Source organism: Solanum dulcamara, chromosome 12 (genome assembly GCF_947179165.1).
Source record: "Solanum dulcamara chromosome 12, daSolDulc1.2, whole genome shotgun sequence".
NCBI lineage: Eukaryota > Viridiplantae > Streptophyta > Magnoliopsida > Solanales > Solanaceae > Solanum > Solanum dulcamara.
Genome location: NC_077248.1, coordinates 62,422,783 through 62,438,853, shown reverse-complemented (window position 1 = coordinate 62,438,853; position 16,071 = coordinate 62,422,783).

Here is a 16,071-nt window from a genome sequence, read left to right as displayed (position 1 = left end):
ATAATAAGCATCTCGAATCAGTTGAAGATAGAAGCTCAAAGATTGAATCCAACAGAGTTGCTTCACTATATAAAGCAAAAAAAAACATGTATCAATAAATGAACAAGGTAAAATAGATGAAGAAGAAGAGTGGATGTACTTACATAACTTTGAAGGCACCGAAAGAGCTAGTATCTTCGATAATCAATGATAAATCATCGAAGAAAGTTGAAAAGCATATCAATGGCGATGACTACAAGAAGCTTCACGGCGGAGAACACGATAGATAAAGGAAGGAGCTTCTAGACCTAGAGCCCATTTGGATGGGCTTAAAAAAATAACTTTTATATATAAAGTGTTTTTAGAACTTTGAAGTGTTGAAAGTTATTTTTATAAATAAGCAGTTGAGTGTTTGGATAAAAGTGTTTAAATGAGGAAAATGATGTGAATTTTACGGTTAAAAGAATAAAAAGGGTAGTTTGGAAATTTAGTTAAAATATAAGGGATATAAAAGTAATTTCCATGGTCAAAGAAAATGACTTTAAGCACTTAGAAAAAAAAAGTTAGAAATTCTAACTTTTCATTTTTGACTGACTTTAAGAACTTTATGGCTTAAAGTTAGCATTAGACAAACACGTTCAAAAGCTAAAAATGGACTTTAAGTTGATTTTGCATCCAAACGGGCTCCTAGACACAACACAAATAATTTTTGTTTTGTTTTTATCGTAGTTTTATATTTTAGTAGGGTAAATATTTTATTTTATTTGAACCAAATATCAATTTGGACCAGCTCATTTTTTGCTAAACTTGTTTTCATCATTACAAAATAAATAAATTCGGCCCATAAGGCCCAAATGAATTTTAAAAAACAGTGAATGAAAGAGAAGATGATGACTGAGAAAAAAATTTGAACAAGAAAAGCAAAATTGTGAATATGGTAATACAATAAACAAACAGTGAGCATCTCGAATCAATTCAAGATGAAATCTCACATATAGAATCTGTAACACTTAAAAAAAATTAAGCTAAGATCTGAAACATTCTTCATATGCATATAGGTCTAAACTTGATGACTTCTACGTTGTGCATAAATGTTAAGGTACTTTCCTAGGTATTTGAAGTGTATTGGATGTGGTTTAGGACTATAAGGAACCTCAAACACTAAGTCAAGTTAAAAACATTCTTATCGACTAAGTTGTCGCATGAGTTCATATAAGAGGTAAATTTAAACGACCATATCTCTCAGCATATAAAGAATTAGGTGGCCCACGTCCTATAAAATTAAAGGTGTATGATTCTTCTTTGCAACTCCGCCAAGTCTATGCCATTCGAATTTTAGAGTTGAAAGTTATTGTTGTTTTACTGAAGCATGTTTGGACCGGACAATTCGACGAGCTCATCTACCAATTTGGGAACTCGCCAAATGGCTTGGCGACTCACTGATTGAGCTCGCCAAATGAACCCCAAAACCTCCAAAAATTGTTATTTTAGGCGATATAAAGCACGCTTTCGACAACTCACCGAATAGTTCGACGAGGAGACCTCTAGATTGTCGACTTGGCCAACAAGACTCATTAAAAAGTCATTTTATCAAATTTTTATGGTTTTCTTACATTCTCAGAATGGTATTATTGACCTTTTACTCTCAATTAACTTCCCTAAGCCTATCTTATAGCCTTATAACCTCTCCATTTATTTCAAAGTTCAAACCCTCAAACACATCACATTCGCACGTTCTAAGTTCTCTCAAGGAAGAAGCTAAGGTTCAAGGTTTCAAGTCATTGGTCTTCTTTCAGGTATGTAAGGCTAATCATAGCGTTGGATTGAGTTCATCCACGTGCCCTACATCTAAATTCTACAGTCAAAGAGTTGAGTTGAGTTTTAGCCCTAGTTTCTTTGAATTTCGAATGAGTAATTTCTTCATTCTTTGAGTTCTCTATATATAATTATGCATTGGGATTATTATTTTTTCTACACCTTGAATTCTCGAGATTGTTATTCATGATTTCATTCACATGAATCCCAGTTGAGTTGATAATCATTATATTAACATGCATTTATTAAGTTGATGAAAATGGTTTTCATGCATTAAATGAAGTATCTGATTTTAAACTAAGTCTATGAATATTTTATTGGGTTTTGAAAGAGCGTGGCATTGAGTTTAACAAATTTGAGTATTGATTTAAATGATCTAAGAATGAGTTTTGACGAGATGTGAATGATTTTATAAGAAAGTATATTTTAAATGAAAGGGCATGATGGTTTGTGATAAGATTGAGTTTTGAGAGTTCTATTGAGACTTTAGATGAGATGATTAAAATGTGATACATGATAAATATGAGCATAGTGAATTGATTTGGTGAGTAGTATTGAGCACCGATTTGGGTAAGAGTTTGAGTAACTCAAGCCCCATAAACTACGTAGCCAGCGTAGCATATAGGTCAAGCCTTTCTTGTCCCAAAGGAGGACTTTATATTGAATCCATTGAGGTTGATTGCCTCTTACCTTGGCAAGGTATTGGATAGCTGTGGCAATGGCAGTGCAAAGCATTGTATCATCACTCGCTCATAGGTGATGGTTTTTTATTAGAGAAACTTCCTAATGAGTACATATACATTATTCCACTGAGTTGCATTCCTTTAAATACGATTGTTGAGGCATTGTTTTATTTTTAAAAACTTGCATACGTTATTAAGTTGAGTTGAGCTTTGTTCTTGTCATTGAGTATACTTTGAGTTATTCTTTTCTTTCGGCTATTTTACATACTCGTATATTCCATGTATTGACGTTGTTTGGTCTGCATCATTTTATGATGCAGATACCAATAATAGAGGTTCTCAACAGGCGCATCGTTGAAGACCAGATTTTGTTCAGGTTTTAGTGAGACCTCCTTGAATTCGGAGGATTTTATTTTATTTCTTTCAATTGTCATTATTTTGATAGTCATTTGAGATAGTCTTAGACTTGTCTTGGAGCCTTTCTAGTACCGAGTTAGAGGCTTCATAAATAGAGTCGAATTTAGTTAAAATGATTCTTCCAGAGTTTGTTTTTAAATTATAACTTCATTACTGAATTATGATGTTGAGTTATATTTCACCTCGAGTATTTTAAATCTAGTATTTATCTATTATGGATGATGTTGAGTTGCCCACTTGAGTCCTATTACCCTTAAGTTAAGTCTTCCGTTGAGTGATTGAATGAGGATCAGACCAAGCGGTTCGCTCGGGGCCATCAATGACCTATGAGTGTCGGTCATGCCTACGGTACCCTCTCGAGGCGTGACAGATCCCACAGAGGCAGTTCACTATATAAATTAAAAAAACATGAACTGATAAATAAATAAAGTAAAATAGATGAAAAAGACGAGTGAATATACTAACACAATTTTAAAGACACTTAAAAAGGTAGGGTCTTCGATAATCAGTTGTAAACCATCAAAGGAAGTTAAAAGGCATATCAATGATGATGGCTAATTAATAAAGGTTTCACAAGGAGAACAAGAGAAATTTGACATGTTTATCTAATAAGTAGCAATAGTAATTAAGACTATATTGTATTTAATACACGTATCTAGTGTATTTTGAACAGCAAAGTATGTACATAATAAATATTCATATATTTTTTATAGTAGCAATGTATCTGAGTTAAGACTAAATATATCTAATTTTTATCTGTGTATTTTGTGCGAGTCTTCATGTATTTGTCTGATTTACATATGTATCTAAGTAAAAGTTTATGAATAGAGAACCAGTAACTTTGGTTGTGTATTTGAGTTGTATCCCTCTAGTAATAGGTAACTAGATATGTATATATATGTTATTAAATCCTAGATACATGATTCTTAACAGCACAGTGATATTCGTCATTTGTTAAATAAAAAAATCTTGAAATTATTGGAGAACAATTTGGGGGAAGAAAAAGTGTAAAGTTTGTTTATTTTCTAAAAATATTTGGAAGAATTTTGAATTTTTAAATATTTTTAGGAGTTGTGATACCACAATACACCAAAGCACATGATCTTTCTTAAATCGTGCCTTTTAATTACATTTTCTATTTAAATAAATTTAATTATATGTATCTGGCTAACCTATATCTTAGATACTTGTATCTGAACGCACCAGATAAATGTATTTGAAGTGCAAATTATGATAATATTTGTAATATCGCAAACTTAGGAAAAAGAGATAATGAGCTACTAAACTAATGATATTTGTGTTGTTTACCGTAAAATCTACGTGATAAATAAGTTAAGTTTGGATATAGTCTGTCTTAATTCATGATAAAAGTTAGCTCAATCCCGATAATTTAAACTATTTGTACCTACACAACATGTTTGACGCCTTTTAAATGACATATTTTTATTGTTATCTTTGTAAACTTTAATTGCCTCATAAATAAAGAATATTATGCAGATAATAGATTAAAGGGTGAATCATTTACACCTCCAATTTTATTTTAAAAATCAAACTCCCCCCTTAACTTTGAAAAATAGTCATTTCCCCCCTTTTTTCCTAATTGATTTTTTAAATATCTATTTTACCCTTGTATTTACAATTTTTATCTTCTCTTTTTATTCCGGTTTAAGATCATAACAGTTTTGTTGTGTAATTTACATTAAAAAAATTCCTATAAAAATATAATTTTCATCCAAAAAAGATTGAGAAATATTGATTGGGTATATAAGCTAATGTCTTTTTTAATGAACTAGGTGAACATAATAAACACATTTCGGTGCAAGTAATACAAAAGTAATTAATAAAAATATATATATATTTCATAACAATTTCTTTTAAAAATATCTATTTATATTGTAAATAAATTTAAATTATAATTTAAAAAATATTTTTATTAATGTCAATCAAATTTTGTTTATCTACACAAATAATAGAAAATAAGAGATAGACATAATACATAAATTTTGCCCTTTAACTTGGCTTCAACCAACATTTATAGCGTTCAACTTCGAGTGTGTATAAGTAAAAACTCAAACTTGTATAAAATTGAATAAGAAGATACACGCTTGCTAAATAATAATTCTCATGAGATATATTTAAACTGATTTGTACTATGCCATGTAGGACTCACATAATGTCATGTGTAGGATGCGTGTATCTGCTTGTTTAATTTTATACAAGTTTAAATTTTTATTTGTGCACACCCGAAATTGAAGGCTATAGATGTAAACCGAAAAACTCGACTTTTTAGAGCGGATCAATCTTAGGTGCCCCTCCTTCTCCTTTACTCTCTTTCTATAAAGATGCTTGCGGAAAGTACTATCAAATTTGAAATTAGTGCTATTAGTCTTGGGTTTGACCCCTACCTATCATGGAATGCTTAAATGGAAGGAGAGAGAGCCATTGTTTGAAATTTTGGAGACAACAATGTGTTGCTAAGAGGACTTTGATAGTAATGATAGTTTGAGAGTAAATTAAATAGCCGGTGTGATTATGATATTCTGTTAGTATTAAGAATCTTGGCTTCAATGGAGCACTATGAGGAGCATGTAGGGGTTGATAAATTGAGTGTATGTATGATAGTAATGGAGACCAGGGTGGTTGACTGTGGGTAGCTAAAAATCAAATAGATGGAGTTAGATGAATGAAAATGTTAGATATATACACTATGGAAGGAATACAACAATTACAACAACAACAACAACCCAGTGAAATCCCACATCATGGGGTCTGGAAAGGGTAAAGTGTACGCAGACCTGACTCCTACCAAAGTAGAACGGCTGTTTCCGAAAGACCCTCGGCTCAATAGAAGCATAGAAAAAGATCAGACAAGAATATTAAAAGTAGATAAGTAGATAACGAAATAATCAAAGCACAAAAAACAGTAGGTATTATTAGATAATAACATAAATACCATAAATCAGAGTACAAGAAATTATAGTGCATTAATATGCCTACGGGTAAGGGGGAATAATGCCACTATGTACTAGCCTTCTACCCTAATGTGTGTCCTCCACACCCTCCTATCTAAGGTCATGTCCTCGGTAAGTCGTAAATGCGTCATGTCTTGTTTGCTCACCTCTCCCCAATATTTCTTTGGCCTACCCCTACCTCTTCTGAAATTATCCATGGCCAACCTCTCACATCTTCATGCTGGTGCATCTGGGACTCTCCTCTTCAGATGTCCAAACCATCTCAGTGGCGTCTCCCGCAACTTGTCTTCTACCGAGGCCACTCCTACCTTGTCTCGAATAGCCTCATTTCTAATCCTGTCGTTCCTGGTATGCCCATACATTCATCTCAATATTCTCATCTCAGCAACTTTTATCTTTTGCACGTGGGAGACCTTAACTGGCCAACACTCCGCCCCATATTACATAGCTGGTCTAACCAACACTTTGTAGAACTTGCCCTTAAGTTGTGATGACACCTTCTTGTCACACAACACACTGGAGGCGAGCCTCCATTTCATCCATCCTACCCCAATATAATGTGTGACATCCTCGTCGATCTCCCCGCTGCCTTGCATTATAGAACCAAGGTACTTAAAACTACTTTTTTTTTGGATGGCTTGGTCTCTGAGCCTAACTTCCGCGCCAACCTCCTGAGGTGTCTCACTGAACTGGCACTCTAGGTACTCTGTCTTGGTCCTACTCAGGTTAAACCCTTTAAACTCCAAGGTGCGTCTCCAATCCTCCAACTTAGCGTTAATTCCGCTACGAGTCTCATCGATGAGGACTATATCATCCGCAAAAAGCATACACCATGACACCTCACCTTGAATTTATCGCGTTAATACATCCATCACCAAGGAAAATAGAAATGGACTAAGAGTTGATCCTTGATTCAACCCCATCACAACTGGTAAGTGTTCTGAGTCCCCTCCTACTGTCCTTACCCTGGTTTTGTCACCCTCGTACATGTCCTTGATCACCCTTATGTACGCTACCGGTACACCTTTAGCCTCCAAACATCTCCATAGTATCTCTCATGGGACTTTATCGTAAGGCTTTTCTAAGTCGATGGATACCATATGCAAGTCTCTCTTCCTCTCTCTATATTGCTCCATTAGTCTCCTCATAAGATGGATGACTTTCGTAGTTGAGTACCCCGGCATAAATCCGAACTGGTTATCTGAAATAGACACTCCCCTCCTCACCCTCATCTCCACCACTCTTTCCCACACTTTTATAGTATAGCTTAGAAGCTTGATACCTCTATAGTTGTCGCAACTCTGGCTATCCCCTTTGTTTTTGTATAGAGGGATCATGATGCTCGACCTCTATTCTACGGGCATCGTTGTAGTCGTAAAGATGACATTTAATAACCTAGTCAGCCATTCCAAACCTACCGAGCCCGCACTCTTCCAAAATTCTCTAAGGATCTCGTCAGGTCCGGTCGCTCTTCCCCAGCGCTAACTACGAACAACACATTTAGCCTCATCGACCGTAATACTCCTATGGAAGGAATATCTTATGTTATTCGAACTTGGTTTTGTACATTCTTATGTGACCACCTACTTCATTTTGGATATGATTTGGAGGGTATGATTCACTACATATGTCTACACGTATTTTCAGATTTATGGGTGATTCTCTAGTGGTTGATTGGGTGTACCAATCTTGTGACTGTCCTCATGATAGGATGGCATTCTTGGTCAGACTTAGTGTTATTTGGGATAGTTGAAGTATATCAGTGGTTCTACATGCACAACTTTACTTATGAGAATTTATAGAAGAGCTACCATGAATACTTACAGTTGTTCGACAATTTTAAAAATTATCTCGTTAGTGGGGACACGTTCTACTATGTATGATTAAGTATCGATATCATTGAATGTAGTTCTGCATCTCTTAAGTGTTGTTTACAACCACAACTACTGATCTAACATTTCTGATAGTGTTGTTAGAGATTTTGTCTGTTCAGGTGTATCAATCGCTAGGTGGTTACTCAATCATTTTATTTTTTGGGTCAGATAAATTTAATTCACCAGTGATGAGTATTCAATGTCTAAAGATTAGATTTGTATAGCTTAAACCCTGAAAAGATTTGGTAGTGATGTGAGAATACAATCATGACAAGATCTGTGATGGTCTGTGTATTATGAGTGAAGTGGTTGGTTCAGGTTAAGTTTTGATTGTAGCCGGTATTGGTTCATAATTTTCTCGTGGTTATGTGATAAAAAATTATCTTTGTGGTTATGCTATGGTATAGAGGGTTTTGGTGCAGATTTGGTCCATGGGTTAGTTTGTGATTTGAAAATTATTCCTAATTTATAGATTTGTCAAAGTTCGATTCGAAAGTTCAATTCTTGATAGTGGATCCTAATGGTGTGGTATTAAGAATGGGTTCATTTGGAGAACCAATTACTGATGTTGGAAATTATGCCTCCGACTCTTAATAACGTCGAGCATGCTTCTTTGTTTCACTTTATGTTCGAAGACGAACATAATTTTTAGTGGTGGATGATGTAATGACCCATTAAGTCATTTTGAGAATGAGTCATCTCTCTTTCATAAAAGATCCTTTCTTTAAATTTAAACAACGCATTTTGGACTATTCGATAACTACGATTAATTGGTGATTTAATTTCTCCGAAACATCCATTCTATCCTGGTAGGAGTAAGGTCTGCATACACTTTACCCTCCGCAGACCCCACGTTGTGAGATTTCACTGGGTTGTTGTTGTTGTTAGATAATTAATTTAATTGATAGGCTAAATTATTAATTTATTTAATATTATTTTTAAATTTTCTTATGATTATCACATTATGATTCAAGTTTTGATATATTGGTGGATGCAATTAATTGTATTATATGAACATCATTAAATTTATGAATTGAGAGAGATAGAGACTTAACCCTAGGTTTGAAATATGGAAAATATGAGTTGACAGATTAATTGACATCAAGATTAGAAACTTGATTATAGATTTTGGTGAGTTTTGGGGTCTACACTAAACATATAGTGATATGGGTGTTCTTAGTTTTGAAATTTTTTTGTGATTATTTATTTGATTAGATATGTGGTATTTCGGATACTGTTCAGAAGGAGAAGGCTCAAGAGGTTGATTGATTGTGATTTGATTAAGGCAAGTTAACTTTTAAAACTCCGTTAAATCTTGTAGAATTCTCAAATTTCTTTTTTGTTTTGTGTTGGGAGTAATGGGAAAGAGGTTGTCTGTTGTTTCTTACATGAATTAATCTAAGTTGAAAGACAGAATTAACAAAAAAGACAATGTGTGTTAATCTTGTGATGTGAAAGTGTGAAATGCCTTGATTTTGATATGGGTGTATATTTGATAAAATGCTTTAATAGTTTTATTGTAATTGTGAACTTCTTGAACACTGTGATGAGACGGACATGTTGTGATGCCGAGTTCTTTTTTGACGAGAGTGTGATGTCGAGGTCATTGTCGGCGAGAGTGTGATGCCAAAGTCATTATCGGTGAGCGTATGATGCCGAGGTCATTTTAGATAAGAGTTGCGATGATGAGGTCATTGCCGGCGAGAGTGTATTGTCGAGGTCATTTCCGGTGAGACTGTATTGCCAAGGTAATTTTCAGCGAGTGTGTGATGCCGAGGTCATTACCAGCGAATGTGATTGATACTTAATTATTTTTTATGTATGAGCTTTCTTGCATATTTATTTGTGTGATGTATTGACTTTTGTGTATGATCCGTGTGATATTTGTGATTCTGTCTTGTGATGACTTAATTCTGATTGTGGAATCTATATGAACTGTGTATTGTAAACTCTAGGTTAAACTGATTTTCTGTGCAGGTTGTAGTTATGGAGGTTCGGCCGGGATTAAAGGAGTTCTCGAATTTTATGATAGTTGCATAGTTTTATTAGTTGGCTTGTTGGGTACCGTGTTGTTTGGTACTCACTCTTTGCTTCTACACTTGTGTAGGTTTTGAGACCGAATAGTGAGTTTGAGTTATTTCTTATCCTTCAAGGCTTCAAGGTGACTTTGAAAGGTAATTGATTGACGTCCGACAATCTTCCTTGTCCCTTTTCATAGGGGCGGCTGCATTATGTAAATAAAAAATCATTGGCCTTAGGCCCCAAAATATGGGGCCCCATTTTGATGTACCATTTAGGATTAGACTTAAAAAAATAATACAAAATTCATAATTTCAAATGAGTCATTGAATTGACATTGATATAATTACACACTTTTTATCTTTCCAATAAAAGTAAAGTATACTTTTTAAAAAAATATTTAAATTATGTTTTTCATTTTTTTACCTTATTATTATTTCTTTTTATATTTGATATATTCTTCCTTCTCTCTATCTCTTTTCTATTTCTTCTCTCTTTCTCCATTCTATTCTTCTATTCTCTCATTTAAAGCTTAAATTTTTTTATTCATTTTATTGATAATTTCAACTTGAAGAGAAGATAGTTTATGATTTAAATTTTGGAAAAAAATATCGAGGCAGCCAAATATTTTTTGGAAATTAAGTCTTCATAGTTCTTGAATCGGGTAATATCATTCTAAATTCTAATATTATTTTTGTGTCTTTTGTTTCTTATACTTTTTTTTATTTGATATTATAGATAGTGTTTATATATTTATTAAAATTTTAATATGTCTACTAGAAAATATGTATCCAGTCATTCAAAACTTAAAAGAAAAAGAAAAGTTGATAATTTGATAAAATCTCAAAAAGGTGCTCTTGATAAATTTTTAGAAAATAATACCAAAATAAGATTAAAAAATATAGGAAATTGCTCTTTAGATGAACAAATCACTAACTTAGTTGAAGTTGAATTAGGTAATGATATAATCCAAAAAGAAGAAGAAGAAAAAGGGGAGGAAACTAATGAAGAATCGGGTGTAGATTCCCAAGAAAATCAAGAACTTATAAATGAATTAAATAATCATACTCCTAAAAACATATATGATCCTAGTCAATGGAATAATGTTGATACAAAGTTAAGAGATCTATTAGTAGAAAAGGGACCAATTAGAATTACCGACACATATTTTTCAAAGGATAATTTTTTAGGCACTTTTCTACTACACATTATTTTTAAAAGTTGGCACATGGAGAAAGAAATGAAAGAAGATGGTTAGTTTATTCCAAAGATTTGAATAAAATATTTTGTTTTTGTTATAAGTTGTTTAATACGACTTTTAATACTAAGAATAATAAATTAGCGAATGAAGGTAGTAGAGATTGGAAAAATCTTAGTACTAAGCTTAGAACTCATGAAACAACCAACCAACATATTACTAATATGAGTTCGTGGATTGATTTAGAATCTAGATTGCGTAACAATAAAATAATTGATAAAAATGTTCTAGATCAAATTAATAGAGATAGAGAACATTGGAAAAGTGTATTGTCAAAGAATTATTTCTGTCATAAAAACTCTTGGAAAAAATAATTTGGCATTTAGAGGGGAAAATGAAAAAATCTATCAAGAAAATAACGGAAACTTCTTAAGTCTTATTGAAATGATTACAGAATTTGATCCAATCATGCAAGAACATATTCGACGAATCAAACATGATGAAATTCATAATCATTATCTTGGACATAATATACAAAAGAAATTAATAAATTTAGTGGCAAATGAAATTAAGAATAAAATTATTGAAAAAGTTATAAAAACAAAGTATTTCTCTATCATACTTGATTGCACGCCGAATATAAGTCATCAAGACCAAATGTCTTTTATAATACGGAGTGTAGATATTTCAGCAACTCCAATAAAAATAACTGAATATTTTTTAGAATTCTTAAAAGTGGATGATACAAGTGGAAAATGTCTTTTTGAAGTTATTTTTAGATGAAATAAAATGTATTGGACTTGATATTGATAATTTAAGAGGACAAGGATATGATAACGGATCTAATATGAAGGGAAAACACCAAGAAGTGCAAAAAAGACTTCTTGATATAAATCCTAGATCATTTTATACACCATGTGGTTGTCATAATCTAAATTTGGTACTTTGTGATATGGCTAATTCTTGTACAAAAGCTATATCATTCTTCGGAGTGGTACAACGTATATATTCATTATTTTCTTCATCCACTAAGCGATGGAAAATTTTAAAAGATAGTGTACCTAGTTTAACTCTTAAATCATTGTCACAAACAAGATGGGAAAGTCGTATTGAAAGTATTAAAGCAATAAGATTTTAAACTCCACAAATAAGAGATGCTTTATTTAAATTAGTAGAAATTAGCGATGATCCAAAAATTAAAAGTGAAGCTAATTGATTAGCAATTTTCGAGCTTGAAAATTTTAAATTTTTATTGGGTATGACTATTTGATATGATGTATTATTTGTTGTTAATTCAATTAGCAAAAGTTTACAATCAAAAGATATGCATATTGATGTCACCATAGATCAATTAAGAGGTCTAGTTTCTTTTTTTTAAACATATAGAGAAGAATGATTTGCAACTGCTATGATTTCAGCTAAAGAAATTGCATTAGAGATGAATATAGAACCTGAATTTTGTAAAAAAAGCTTCTTGGGTTTGGCTGGCTATTATTGAAGGTTTGTAGAGTAATTCTCCTCCATATCATCACCCTTGACTAAGCTGACCCAAAAGAAGGCTCAGTTTCAATGGTCCGATGCTTGTGAGGAAAGTTTCCAGAAATTGAAGAACAAACTGACCACCGCTCCTGTTTTGACTTTGCCGGATGGAACAGAGAATTTTGTAATATATTGTGATGCATATAGAGTTGGTTTGGGTTGCGTGTTGATGCAGAGGGGAAAATTAATAGTTTATGCTTCGAGACAGCTTAAGAATCATGAGAGAAATTACCCAACTCATGACCTTGAGCTGGCAGCTGTGGTATTTGCACTCAAAATTTGGCACCACTATTTGTATGAAGTGCATGTTGATGTGTTCACCAATCGCAAGAATCTACAATATGTCTTCAGTTAAAGAGAGCTCAACCTGAGGCATAGAAGATGACTGGAGTTGCTCAAGGACGACATAAGCATTCTCTACCACCCAGGTAAAGCTAATATTATTGCAGATGCTCTTAGCAAGTTGTCTATGGGTAGTACTGCCCATATAGAGAGGCAAAAATGAAATTGTCTAAAGAGATGCATAGATTGGCTCGATTGAGAGTTCAACTTGAGGAGAATTATGAAGGGGGAGTTAATATTTAGAATGGATCCGCATTATCCTTTGTGGCAGAGGTGAAAGAGAGGCAAGATCAAGATTCTGTCCTTCTGCAATTGAAGAAAGCTGTCCATAAATAGAAGGTGATGGTTTTCTCTAAAGAGGGAGATGGTGTGTTGAGGTACCAGGATAGATTGTGTGTTCCGAATATTGATGATGTCTGAGAAAGGATCATGATCGAAGCTCATAGTTCTAGATATTCTATTCATCCTAATTCTACAAAGATGTACCATGACTTAAGAGAAGTCTATTGGTGGAGTGGAATAAAGAGAGATATTGTTGAGTTTGTTTCCAAATGCTTGACTTATCAACAGGGTAAAGTTGAGCATCAAAGGTCATGCGGGTTAGCTCAAAATATAAATATTCCGGAGTGAAAGTGGGAGATGATTAATATGGACTTCATTACAGGTTTGCCAAGGTCCCATAAGCAGCATGATTTGATTTGGGTGATTGTGGATAGGATGACTAAATCAACCCACTTCTTGGCAGTTAAGACTACTGACACTGTAGAGGACTACACGAGATTGTACATCCGGGAGATTGTCAAATTACATGGGGTTCCCTTGTCTATTATCTCGGATAGATGGGCCCAATTCACCTTTTAATTTTGGAGATTTTTTCAGAAAGGACTGGGTTCAAAGGTGAATCTTAGTACAACCTTTCACCCCAGACAAATGGATAGACAGAGCACACCATTCAGACGTTGGAGGATATATTGAGGACATGTGTACTTGACTTCAAAGGTAATTGGGATGACCACTTATCTCTCATTGAGTTTGCATACAACAATAGCTATCATGCAAGTATTCAGATAGCTCCTTACGAAACATTGTATGGAAGGAGATAAGATCACCAATTGAATGTTTGGAGTTTGTGAAAGTGACTTAATTGGACCAGATTTTATTCACCAAGCTATGGAGAAGGAGAAGGTGATTCAAGAGAGGCTGAAGATACGCAAAGCTGCCAGAAATCTTACACCGATGTGAGGAGGAAAGAGCTAAAGTTTGAAGTGAATGATTGGGTGTACTTGAAAGTGTCACCCATAAAAGGTGTCATGAGGTTTGAGAAGAAGGAAAAGCTTAGTCCTCGATACATTTTTCCCTACCAGATTATGAGGAGGATTAGAAGTGTCGCTTATGAGTTGGAGTTACCTTTCGAGTTAACCGCTATTCATCTGATATTTCACAGCTCGATGAACCTTCATTGGGAGTCCCTATTTATAGTATTGGAGTTAAAGATAGTATGTCCTACAAAGAAATTTTGGTTCAAATTCTTGATCGGCAAGTTCAAAAATTGAGGGCCAAAGAGGTTACCTCAGTTAAAGTCCTATGGAGGAATTAATTTGTTGAGGAAGCCACAAAGGAAGCTAAGGATGATATGAACACTAAATACCCGTACTTATTCATGCCCAACGATGAGAATGTTGAAGGTAATATCCCTACTCTAGACTTGAAACTGATTTGTTTATTCTTGAGTTCAAATAGTTGATTGTCTAGATTTCTTAATTTGGTTGATTGGTTGATTTGATTGAGTCTTGATTGTTATTCATGCCTCGGAGTCCACCTCTAGTTGCTCTTCATTTGAGGAAGAATAATTCCATGGGGAGATAATGTTACACCCGATAAAAATTATCAAAATACCCCTAGACTAAAGAATGCTCGTACAACACATCTTCTTTAACTTTTTTGGTCAATTTGAGGTCAGAATAGTGATCAGGATGAAAATTGTGTGGAAAAATGGTCTTGATTGAATTTTAGGCCAATCGTATCAAAAGATAAATTTTTGAAGTGAAATGACGAAAATAAAGATGCGGACCTGTCGCGGATTGGACTTAATTCTATTTTCTGTGGGGTTAGAATTCGATCAAAAAAAATTTGAAAAAAAATTGCACTATAAGGGAACCAGTCCGCGTCTCGGACCTGGTCCCCCACAGGCTAATTTTCTGTCCGTTTTTAATTTTTAAAGAAGGGTATTTCGGTCTTTTTTGCAGCCCTCTTATACTTAATCCACGACTAAAATAGGTCATTTTCGACCTTAAAAGAGTACTAATTGTATTCCTAAGTCTTTTACGCTAATTTAACTTAAGAGCTAGGGCTAAGGAGAGGAGAAGAAGTTAGGGTTCAAAAAATACAAGATTGATTGTCTTGTCTTCATCCCAGGTATGTAAGACTACCCATAAAGTGGATTAAGTTCATCCACGTGCCCTACATCTTCAGTTTTCTTAGTTAAGATTAGTTTCAAAGTTCCATGAATCGAGTTTTTGAATTATTTATCATTCCTATTAAGTTCGTATGTAAATTTCCTTGTGTTATTGTACATGTATTATGATATACTTTGGTGAGTTTCTTGAATTGAGTCTTGTTAGGAATGTGGGTTCGTATTTGTATCCATATGAACCCTAATTGAGATTTTATTGTATATTATGCATTGACGGGGTTTTAAAGAACATCAAATGGATTAGAGTTTTCAAAAAAGTAGAAGAGGTTCAATTCCTCTTTGATGTAAGGTACAGTAAGTCACTCTAAGCTGTCACGCCCCGAGAGGGTACCCTGGGCGTGGCCGACACTCAGAAACCATTTCTGGCTTCCGAGAGAACCACTTAGTCTCATTTCTTATTTACTCATCAGCGGAAGACTTAAGAATACTAATGTGGGCTTATCATAATCAAAGGAAAAATAGATAATTCTTAGAAGAAGTAGTTTCTAAGGAGAACTACTCCGATTACATCATCAAACTCTGTCTATGAAGCCTCTAATACTCTTAGATGGTGCCAATGACATGTCCACGGCTACCTTAAAAGAAACATAATACTCAACAATAATTAAAAGATAAAGAGTTCCTCCGAATACAAGAAGGACTCACCAAATAGCTGAAAAATAATGATCTTCAACGAAACGCCTGTTGAGGATCTCTAACACCTGTATCTGCATCATAAAACGATGCAGGTCGAATGACGTCAGTACGTGGAATGTACGAG